Genomic DNA, 12,293 nt, shown 5'->3' on the forward strand with positions numbered 1-12,293 from the left:
CGGTCCAATGGTGACCGGTACCCTCAAGGCATCCGGTAACCTCATCTCTCTTTCAATCCTCCCACTAGCCTCAGACTGACCCTGTGAACTCGCTGTTTCAAACGAAACCAACCCTTCCACTCGGGTCTCAGGCTGGATTGTTACCCTCCTAGTTTCTCCCCTCTCACCCCACCTATCATCCGCTTCATCTGGGTTATAAGGAGGTGGTCTCTCGTCTAGCAATCTTTGCAATACCCCATCATCGGAATCACTATCTTCCTCTTGTGCCTTCTCCTGTGCTTTCACATGGCGTATCCCCGTCGAATCTATTATTACGGGATACAGTTTCGCTTCCTCAATTGTCTGCACTCTCCATCTTTTCTCCGCTGCGTCCCACTTGGCATCCTGAAATGCCCTAATCGACTTCCTCATCCTCTCCTGACTTCTTCCCTTTTCCTTATCATGCGCTGCTCTAATCCACGCATGTAATGCTTTGAACTGTGCTGGTCTTGGCAAGGGTCTTAAGGACCCCATCACCGTCTTCAGTTGGTACAGCACTGCTAGTCTAAATGAGCCATACCTCGGGAAAGCTAGTTCCCCTTCGCCTTGTGTCATCTTGTGCCAATTCTCGATCCAAACTATAGTATGTAACCCCACATTCTGTGCCATGTAATGTGCCGGGGTATCCTCGGGAGGGGCTTCTTCTCCCCCACGAACAACCACATGCTTATCGCCTCTACACAACTCTCGCAAAGCCCTAAGGCACTTCATGATGAGCAAATTCGATCTCGCGCCCTATTTACTTCTTGTTCTCAAATCCTCCAATAACAGCGCGACTCACACCAACCGGCCTATCACAGCGCGACACTCTCTGACGTCACCTTCCTTCGCTCGCAGCAGTTCCCTTCTCCAAACTCGTTTCACGCTCACCGTCGTCCCATTCATACACTGAAATAACCGATTAAGTTATTTCTCTGGCTGTCCGTCCACAGCCTCTGACTGTTCGTCCACAGTCTCTCGACCTTGTTGACCTCGATTGGCGCCCGTCTGCCCCCGTCCGGCCAGACAGATCGCCTCTGATAGGTTACTAACACTCCGATCTGCACACCACAACCCACGACCAGCGTTAAGTTGCCATACACACACGCATTCGCTCCCCCTATCTCGGTCCAGGTGATCGATGGTACCTCACGATCTCCTTTGGGTGGTCAACAAAATCTATCTCAGGTGTCTTCTACACCACAATTCCCGGGCTGCGCGCGCTCACAGCCTGATCTCACAATCACACGACATACACAACAACTCCGCAAGACATCACACAACAAATCAACACCGCAATCTACAACATCTCATTATGTTCATACTCTCTCCTGGAACTGCTGCTTTCTGCCGCGCTGCTACTCACCGTCGATGCTCATCTGCTGCCGTCTGCTGCTCGCCATCTGATGATTCAGCATCACTTATCGTCTCTTGGGCCTCAAGGGTCACTTATCCTTATCTAATCTTCCCTCGCTATCAGAAAGAAACCATCCTCGTTTGCTACCAACTGCTCCGGCCCATTTTAGTATCCCGCAATTATCTACTGGAACCCACTCTGGTCAGATGGACCTTTTTACTTGCCCAATAGCGTGGAGGGAAAAACACAATTATCAAAATTACTGTCCGCAATTTGCCATAATCAAGGACTCGAGACTTAATCTCTTGGCTCTCTGGTTTTTATTATCAGCATAAAGATTTGAAGATACAAAGTCCTCAATACGAGGCACAACAAGTACATAGGCACTAACACAAATGCTACTCTACGAAGAATCCGCATACGGCTAAAAATAACTAACAGCACAATCTCTAAAAGCATGAGGTAGAAGACTACCAAGCAAATGTCGATACTAGGGACACTGAACCATACCATCTCTGTCCCTACTCGGCACTAGATGACATCCCTACTTAGCAATCCCTTGAGACCCTCATCGAATAAAGGTGTCAGAGTGAAACTTCCTAAGAAGTCTTCACTTAGAGAGCTTGGTCTAAGTTGCCCCCTCTATCTCTTCGCCTAGCCTTCCTCTGCTCTGGGCTGCTCTGATCTGCCTCCACCCTCGGGGCGCTGTCCCTAATACAGAACCCCAAATCTCAGAACACGCCCTCTGCCTCCTCTTCTGCGGGGTCGGCTTTCAGAAATTTTCCACAGAGCGCTGTCCAGTTCCATCGTCCATCGCTTGGCTTTGAGTCCCAGACGCCATCCGCACTAGGAGTTACGATTGGCACATTCCAATACACTCCCATGTCTGGCTTTTACTACATAAGTCAATTTGTGAACAAAGAGCTTCTCTACTAACGAGCAACTGTCCTTGCACCTGGGGTGAGATCATGCAAGGCAGACATTCTTCACATCTTTTAAGTTGCAATTTACTACAGCCTAAAACCTCTACTGGAATAAATCCTTTTTGGCCTATTGCCCTTGGCCAACATAAGAAAATACCAGGCCTTTCGCCTCAACGATATATGCGAATTCTGGCCACTACTTCGGTTACACAAGCATGTTTAAATCACAGTATTGACATTTACGTCTTTCTTTCATGTGTGGTCAAACTAAACAGTCTACAGACACGAAGTCTAAGCTAGACATTTCTAACACCACATTACTTTTTATGTAAGCTAAACTCTATACATTTCTCCAATACGTTTACAATGTGCTTGTACATAGCTGGCACTTCTATTAAAATCGATATAGGTTATACAATTCGTAATACATTGCACACAAAATACCTGAGTACACATTTTGTTATATGCGGGTGCCAACTAACATTGAATATAACGCACCCCTACAATTTCCAAACTTTTAAGCGCTACATCACTGGCAAAGTATTTGCTCTTAATATGTACCTCCTGGTATACTTAACAATTGGTATAGCTTGTGGCAGATATCCTATAATGTCATTAGAACAGTCCACACTCTCAGAGTAACATTAAACAGGGATAACCACAAAACAAGCATTGAATGATGGAGCAGAGTGTAATTCTACTGATTATTGATCCTCTACATGTCTTTAATAAAACGATCAATGTACTCATGCTCTAAAAAGGACCAACAGGTTTTTAGCTTTGAAATCTATTGAAAAACGGATAACTATGATCTCTTTTCTAATTATATCACTGGCAGGACGCCATCAGGGTTGGCACTCTTCCCCAAGTCTGATACCGCTATGATAGATACCTTGGCGTAGATAGTTGCATCTTTCAGAACCAGATTTAATCAGGCTGCTGATTGTGCTCTGCCAAGGCTTGAGGAATTAAAGCATGCTTTGTGTAAATACATCAGGTATGATGCTCATAGTTTCAGTCTAAGCTGATCAATCTCACTCATTGAACAACACGTGTAAGCCATGGGAACAGATTTAATTATAATCACTCTTTACCCCCAAGTCAAAGAGCTGATGGAAGTGTTTTCTATCCCTTAGGCCTTCTTAGGTGTGTCCAGAGCTGGTTGCTTCATAACACTGTTGCAGTGGTGGAGGGAATTTAAAAAAGGGCCTTGAAATCTCCACACACTGATGTGAAATGAATATGCTTAGAACTATGCCCCAGTGAAATTCAGCAGTTATTAACTACAACTTACACCCGGGCAATTCACTGCTTATGACCTCACATATTACATCACTCATGATATGGTCAGTGACATCGCTCATGACATCACTGATGACAAGCAAAGTTATTGAATTTTTTTAAGGTAGACCTCACTGTGCTCCACAGAAGGTTAGGTTTACTGTGCAATATTATAATAATTAAAATGTAAAGTTCCAACATATCGTAGGAATACTTAAATATCTCATCTGATTACCCGCAGTCCTCCTCTTATATTACACATCAGAAGCACAGATCGTCTCATGGCCCATTGAGATTATGGTAGAAATAAAAACAGCACATGCAGCGCAACAACATTTTTCTTTTTTTGCAGAGTTTTATATAGCGAAAACGTGACCCAAATTGGGTATCAGAGCGCTTTACATAGCACCAATTATGTTACATGAGGAGACACATTGATTTTTGTTAAGCACGGGAGATTAAGTAATTTGCCCAGAATCACAGGATGTTCAGCGTCAATGTCGAGACTCGAACCCAGTTCAAGGTCGACTGCCCTAGCCGTTAGACCAACTCCTCCCTCTATTTCAAGTTCAATATTTACTAAACTGTGGTGTTTTGTACACAGCAGTTGTGCCTTTTATTATATCATTTGACATCCATGCTGTTCATGCATGAATAAGACAAAACATCAATCAGCAAGACAACTGTGCTTTGAATCTTAAATCGTGGAATGAAAAAAGCATTGCGGATATCTATACATAATGAAGAATTGCGAAAAGCATCCGGGAAGCATGAGCGAATTGACTACAAGGTGGGAGAGCCTTATTCACAGAAGACTGTGCTTGACTGAGCACACAAACCTGATAAGGAATGGTTCTACATACTCTGTGTGGCACGTTTCATCAAGGTACCAGCGGACCCAATAATTGATACTTCACCCGCTAACTGCTAAGAGCCGGCAGCCCATATACAAAATGAGTACCGGAACTAATTAGCATTTTACATCTTGCTCTGAGCAGCAATTTGAGATGTTCCCATGCTCACAGGCACATCTGTATCCCACCTAGTCACTACAATCTCATTTGGTGAAATAACACAATTTGCAGGAGCAACTCGATGCACTTTATGACTGCCCCACTCTTCCTAGCTTGGCAAGTAGTTCAGTCACTGCATCAGCAGGTCAGTCATGTCATATATCAAAATTAAATGTGTGGTCTAGAAGGAACAATGTGGAAAGAGCACAGAGGTGAAGAGAAGATGGCCTACGCATGCACTAATATTAGGTGCTCAATAACAAATAATGAAAACAAGCCTTCAGATGAATGATAAGAGTGTGTGGGAGGAGCAACCTGGGAGGTGAAGGTTCTGCGCTTGTGTATCACAAATAACAACGGCGTTTGACAAAAGCGAATGACAAGGAGTACTTGGGCCAAGCTCCAATGATAAGAAAGACACATGAAGAACAACAGGAAATAGAATGTTACTACCAATAGAAATGGAAAAAAGTAAGTGACAAGCACACAAATAAATGAAAAGTATCAGCTGGATATAAGCCCCTTTTAAGATGTATATTGATTACTATAGATTTCACAAGCACAGGCAAGAGCTGTGCGGGGCAAACCCTAAAAATTAAAACAAAATGATTCCAAGATGGCCACGGTGTATCAGCATGCATGCACATATATGTGTATTCATTAGTGGTTATCTTGAAGTTATTTTTGGTATAATTTGACAAACAACAACCCAAGATGGACACCTGAGTATGTGTCGGCATTTGTGTTGATGAAGTAAGTTCGCAACTCCATTAAGTGTAGAAATTTTTATTCAGTCACAAAGTTAACTGCACCCTCTGCTTGCTGGCCAACAGTACACAAGGTGAAGGCAGCCTGTCAACATTCCAAGGCTGCCTTCCTGTCAACATTCTAAGCGTTACCAGTGTAACGGGTAAGAGAGGGGTGTTTGGAATGTACCACGTGACACTTTATAACACATCTTCCTCCTTAAAGAAGAGCTACAGTAATATACAGAAAGTTTGAGGATTTTACATTAGGCAGGGGTGTAAGTTGCCCTGTGAGTAGAACCCCTTGGATAAATGTTCAAGCCATTTTAAACTCTTTGTGCCAACTTGGGGAATTGCGTTGTCTCAGTCCCCTTCCCTCTTGAGCCTCTCCTGCTCTGGAACTCTGGACCTGAGACCAGCTATCTCCCTCTTGGTTTGTCTCCCTCGGGCCTATGGCCAACCGATCCATGCTCCATTTTTTCCCGTCTTCCAAGATGACAACATTTCTTTTGACCTCTCTTATTTTTTCCGGGGCATAGTACCTGTCATCTTTGCCCCCTAAATTCACTTGTTTCCTGATATACACACTTTGCCCCTTGCTGAAATGTCTTTCCTGCGCACCCCATTTTCTGTCATACCACTCTTTATACCTCTTTTGTCTTGTATCAATTTTCTTACTGATTTCTTCCGGATTGATCACCACAGGATCCTTGGGAATCATCCAGTTCGGGGACAGTTTGGAACCTGCCTTCCTCCCTCTCAACAGTTCAAATGGCGTATGCCCCGTGGAGAGGCTAGGAGTAGAATGGTAGGACCAAAGCATGTCTCTCAGCGCCCCTTCGATAGAAATCCCTGATTTGACTGCTAGTTGGATGCACTCTTTCAACCTTCGATTAGCCCTCTCAACCTTGCCATTGGCCTTGGGACAGTACAATGGGGTACGTATGTGCGTTATGGACATGTCCTTCAGAAACTCCCTCATCTCCACCGACACCAATTGAACCCCATTGTCTGTGATCAAGGTGGAGGGTATGCCCTCCTTCGAAAACACTTCGTTCAAAAATTCTATCAACGATTTAGTGTTGATGTTGTTCACAAATTTGTGGGTGATCCAATTTGAGTAATTGTCTATAATCACTAAGATGTACCATTGCTGTGGTCCCTTAGCCCTTATGGGGCCAGTGATGTCAAATCCTAATTCGTCACATGGAGACCTTGGGATCTCAACAGGAATAAGTGGGGATCGCCTGATACATCTTGCTTTATCGCTTACCCCACACGCATAACAATCCTTCACCTTCTCTTCCATGTATACATCCATACCTGGGAACCAATATTCCGTCTCCATCTTGCCTTGCATAGGCTCCTGCCCAGGTGCCCCTCATGGGTAATGTCGATGATCTGTCCTCTTAACCCCTCTGGGGGAACTATTCTGCCTGACTTAAGGAGATACCCTCCTACTATGGACAGTTCATTCCGTACATTCCAAAACGGTGGAATGTCCACTGGTAGGACTTTGCATTGATTGGGCCACCCTTTAATAACCCATGTTTTCACCTTGTTGAGGGTGCTGTCCTGTTCCATGTGATAGTCCCACTGTTCTTTTGTCATAGCTGGGAGTTTTACTTCCAGGACACCCTCCCTGCCCATGACATCTTCCTCTTGTCTTACCACTGGCGACCTTGATAAAAAATCAGCTACTTTGTTCCGTTGGCCCGGAACGTATATTGTCCTGAAATTGTAGCCTTGCAAACCTAGGACCCATTTCGCTATGCGGGGAGTCATGTTTTCTAAGACCTTATTGCCAAACAAGTAGACTAAAGGTTTATGGCCTGTGCACACCTCGAATGGCAAACCCCACACATAGAAACAGAAATGTTTAATCGCCCAATACACCGCCAAAGCCTCCTTCTCAATTGTAGAGTAATTAGACTCAGCCCCAGACAAAGACCTAGAAGCAAAAGCAACCACTTTCACCTCACTACCAATCCTTTGTGAAAGCATGGCTCCTATTCCTTTGCCACTTGCATCTGTAGTAATAATAGTGTCCTTGTTTACATCAAAATTGCCAATAAATGGTGCTGACACTATTGCCTCCTTTATGTTTTCAAAAGCCTGTTCCTGATTTTTTTCCCAAACAAACGGCATGTCTTTTTTTAAGATCTCTCTGAGGGGATGTGCTATTATCGCAAAGTTCTTAATGAATTTAGCCATATATTCAGCTAAGCCCAAAAACGAGAGAACTTCTTCTTTGCATGATGGAGTAGGTGCTCTCCTTACTGCTTCAACCAGATCAATTTTAGGCTTTATCCCCTCCTCCGAAATGGTGTGCCCTAGATAGTCAACTGAGGTTACACCCACTTTACATTTGCTCTCTTTCATGGTGAACCCTACATCCCTTAACCTTTTGAGTACTCTTTCCACATTCAAATTATGTTCACTGTCACTCGAACCATAAATCAAAATGTCATCCTGAAAACACATCGATTTAGAACAATCTCTTAACACATGCTGCATTGCTCTTTGAAACGCTGAAGCCGCTGACGCCAGCCCAAACGGCATCCTTAAAAATGTATAGTTGCCAAATGGGGTGGTGAAAGCCGTCAATGGTTGAGAATCAGGATGGAGTTTGATTTGGTGGTAGGCCGATGAGAGGTCGAGTACACTGAAAAACTTAGCTCCTTGCAACGTGCTCAACATCTCATGTATCCTAGGTAAAGGATGCCTGTCCACCACAATGTTGGCATTCAATGCCCTTAGGTCCACACATAGCCTAATGCTTTTCCCCCCATCCTTACTCGTTATGACAATGGGCGCCAACCATGCTGTACATTCGATCTCTTGTATGACCCCTTGTTCGACCAATTTTTCCAATTCCATTCTTAAAGGTTCTCTCATCAATAAGGGGATCGATCGTGTTTTGTGCACCACTGGTGTAGCTCCCTCCTTGAGCTCTATCTTATGCATGTAGTTTTTAAGTACCCCCACTTTTCATTGAACACTTCAGGAAATTATTTTACTAAATTAGACCCTACCACGGGGGGATCAATAAGAAGAACCTGCTCCTGGTTATTGGGGTCGAGTTTAATTCCCAATTCTTTCTGGTGTTTCCACCCTAATAAACTTGAGCCCTCCCTGGTTACGTAAACTTTCCCTACTGTGTGCCTGTCTTTGAAAGAAATTCTCATTCTTACCATTCCTTCCAATAATGGGATGGACACTCTATTGTAACCCGAGGGAGCAATATCAGCTGTCTCTAGTTTGAGATTATGTTTAGAAAACTTCTCAAAGAACATGTTCTTATCTACTAGGGTAAAAGGAGAGCACGAGTCTGCATACACCTTAAATTTTTCCCCGTCCAGACTTATCTCACATGTAGGATACTGTGTTTTTTCATCCTTGCACTCATCCTCTATCTGAAAGGTAAAACTTTTTTCTTCCCCTTCATCAACCTCCTTATGTTCAACCACATGAACCTTATTACTACTAACATTGCACACTTTAGAGAAATGTCCTTTTTTGTTGCACTTCCTACATATTACATTTCTGGCTTGGCAACGCCAATTGTTAGCTAAGTGATTGTGGTTTCCACACCTAAAACACTTCAGGCCTTCCCCTTCATTGCTAGAGAACTCTTTGTTCCTATTCTCCACTTTACAGACTGCCTCCGCACTCGCAGAATCTTTCGATACAGACTTTTCTTTGACTCCCTCTGAAACTTTCATTTCTCTCATACACTGTGCTGTATGTTCCAAACCTTTTGCTATCCTAATGGCTTCCTTTAAATCTGGATTTCTTGTAAGCAATTCTTCCTGAACTTTCTCCTCGTTTGTGCATCTTACCAATTGGTCTCTAATAAGAGAGTCCATAAGCACCCCAAACTCCCAAGTGGCTGCCATACCCCTCAACACAGCTATGTACGATGACACCTTTTCCTCTTTCCTTTGAACTCGCTTGAAGAATTTGTGCCTTTCAAGCACTACATTTATTTTAAACTTGAAATGCGCCTCTAGCTTCCGTAAGGTGTATTCATAGACATCAACCCTTTCATCTTCGTCACGAACTTCATCATCCACAAGTCTTCCTGTTATGTCCTCAAAAACTTTCCTACCATGTATACCCAAATTATGTAACAGTATATGTTGCTTCCTTATGTTAGAAAAATTCCCGCCCCCTATGGCTATCAGATAAGATTTGAAAATTTCTTCCCATCTTTTCCATGGAATTTCCGGTTCCCCTAAGTCATTTAGAAATGGAGGCGGTTGACTCATTCCTGCCCCTGCCATGGTGAGGATTGTGAAAATTGCTGAACCACTTACAATTCCCTAGCTAGCCAGCTGCGTACCTACATCGAAGCAGGGACTGTTGAACAAAATAGCATGTGATGAGCGAGAGTGAAACTGCTTTAAAATTAAGTATGCTAATTTTTTATTTTTTTTTATTTCTCTCCCCTTCACAATGCGTTTATACCCAGGATTACATTAACCATGCATTAACCACCTTGTAACCCCTGTTGAACTTGTATTCACCTTCACTCTCTTTCTTCCACCAAAATCCAGTCCTATTTCACTGTTTGTTGACAATCTCCCATAGTTCCTCTGGGGAGGCTATGACAAACGCTTCCTGTGGCAGTACAAACGGTGAAAGAAAAACGAGCCTCTGAGGAAACCTCTTCAATCCAGTCATTGAGGCGAATTCCTGGTGCGAACAAAAGCGTTCCTCACACTATGTTGTCCTCAGGAGACGGTTCAGTACCTTTCACCCTTGATTCTCTGTCGAAAAGAAGCTGTCTTTCACACTCCGAAGCCCCCTCACGCAACACACTTCAGCTGTGCGCCTCTTCAATTACGCGAGCTCGCCAGGACCTGGGATCAGCGCTCCCTGCCGGTCGACAGCCCCACACAGTAGTGGCGAGTGTGAAGCTGATTACACTTGGCAAAGCATAGTTGCTGCAGATGCACTTCCTGAAAGAATCCCCGAAGCAGGTGAAACTCACCCCTTGATGACTTCCAACCTCAAAGCACTCCGTGAGCCCATGGGCACTACAATCCCTTACGTAGATTCACACCTCAAGTTTAACCTCTGAGGATCACGACGCCACCGCTCCAGATGATTTCAGAATGACACCACCAGAAGCGTCCCTTTCGTAAATTATTAATGGCCAGTTCCAGGGTGGTCTACGCCCCACAGCCTCATTCCCCCTCTCTCCAGATGACAGAAGCTTTACCCTGGCAGAGATTCGGGGTACAAGGACTCGGCGTTTTAACTTAAGACCATTCACCCCCGCAGTCTTCAACTCCTCACCGCAAGAGATGACACCTGCCAATCCACTTAAAGAAGGCTCCTTTCGTCGGAGGACATCCCTAATCATAAAATCACCAGCCAGTCAAAATCTTCACAGGGGAGGATGCAGCGCTCTCCCTGTCACAGCCCCAGTTTCCCTCGTCACCAAAATGAAGTAAGTTTGCAACTCCATTAAGTGTAGAAATCTTTATTCAGTCACAAAGTTAACTGCACCCTCTGCTTGCTGGCCAAAAGTACACAAGGTGAAGGCAGCCTGTCAACATTCCAAGGCTGCCTTCCTGTCAACATTCTAAGTGTTACCAGTGTAACAGGTAGGAGAGGGGTGTTTGGAATGTACCACGTGACACTTTATTACAGTTGACTATTGAGAACCATCATTGAATGCTTTTTACTAAACTATAACTACAACTATTGCAAGTTGGTTGCCAGGGTCCGTGCATGCATGCTTATGCACAGCGACCATCTCGGAAGTACTTTTTGGTATACTTTGACAATAAAATTCCGAGATGGCCACCGTATGTCCGCATGCATGAGCACACAAGGTCTGGCATCTTGGAATGGTTTGAGTCATAGAGCAGGTCAAAGCAAAAAATCATTTGCAAAGTCAATAGGTCTGCATCTGTACATTAAAGGCACAACCTATTGGCTTTGCCAGTGCTTGTTGTCATAGGAAGGATGACACATTCTTGTGGTATAGTATATAACTTTCAACACACTATGAATCCGTCATCCATTGCTGGTTTACTGAGTGAGGTATAGATGTTCATGATAAGGACATGTCACTTGCTAAATCTCTGCAATTTTTTGTGTTGTAGATGACAGGTACTGCCTATATTGAAGTCATTTAGAGTTTATAAGATGTAGATGTTAATGCTGTTGATAAGAATCTTTCAATTACAATATAAATCATTGGATGAAGACATAAAAAAACTAGAATCAGCAAAGAGGTGAATGCATTTATTCAGTTTGATTGATTTAATCTCTAGAGGATTCTTGGCGATGAGTACGACATAAAACTAAACTGAAAACAAGGAACAGGTAGACCCAAGCAGGTGGCAGATAAAACTATCTTCTCAGTACAATATTCAGCAGAACAAGCCGTAAGGGTTTTTCAAGAGACCATATATTGTTAAAGGCCTCAAATTTATAAGGAGGTGTTCTTATGATATAGGACATGATCTACATCCTCTAAGGAAGGACCCCAATACATGAACGTTTCATATGAGGGTTTGTAATAAAGAAAGTAAGCCAGAATTCATGCGTTGTGGAGTATTGTAGAATAAACACTACTCACTAACATGTAAATGCTCATCCCCATAATTCACTTTTGAATTCATCAGAGGGTGCTTATAACAGGACTTCTGCTTAGCCAGAAGCTGGTGCACTACCCCTTGAGCTGTGAACACAGGCTTGAACTTGTTAAGATTTGTAACACTTTTGACCATGAAGTTTGGACCCACTGCTGCTTTGCAAATTCAGAATCTGGAAGGCCAAAGTAAAGGCTATTTAAAGTCAGCGTGAGAAAGCCCATATGTGGTCACTTGGAGTGAAGTGCCACAGCAAGGAAAAATACTCTTTCCCAGCAGGTAACTCATAAAGGAGAGAGACAGGAGACAACTTGAAGTGGAGAGCACAGAAAGGAGGCTCCTTC

Source organism: Triturus cristatus, chromosome 8, assembly GCF_964204655.1.
Source record: "Triturus cristatus chromosome 8, aTriCri1.1, whole genome shotgun sequence".
Taxonomy (NCBI): domain Eukaryota; kingdom Metazoa; phylum Chordata; class Amphibia; order Caudata; family Salamandridae; genus Triturus; species Triturus cristatus.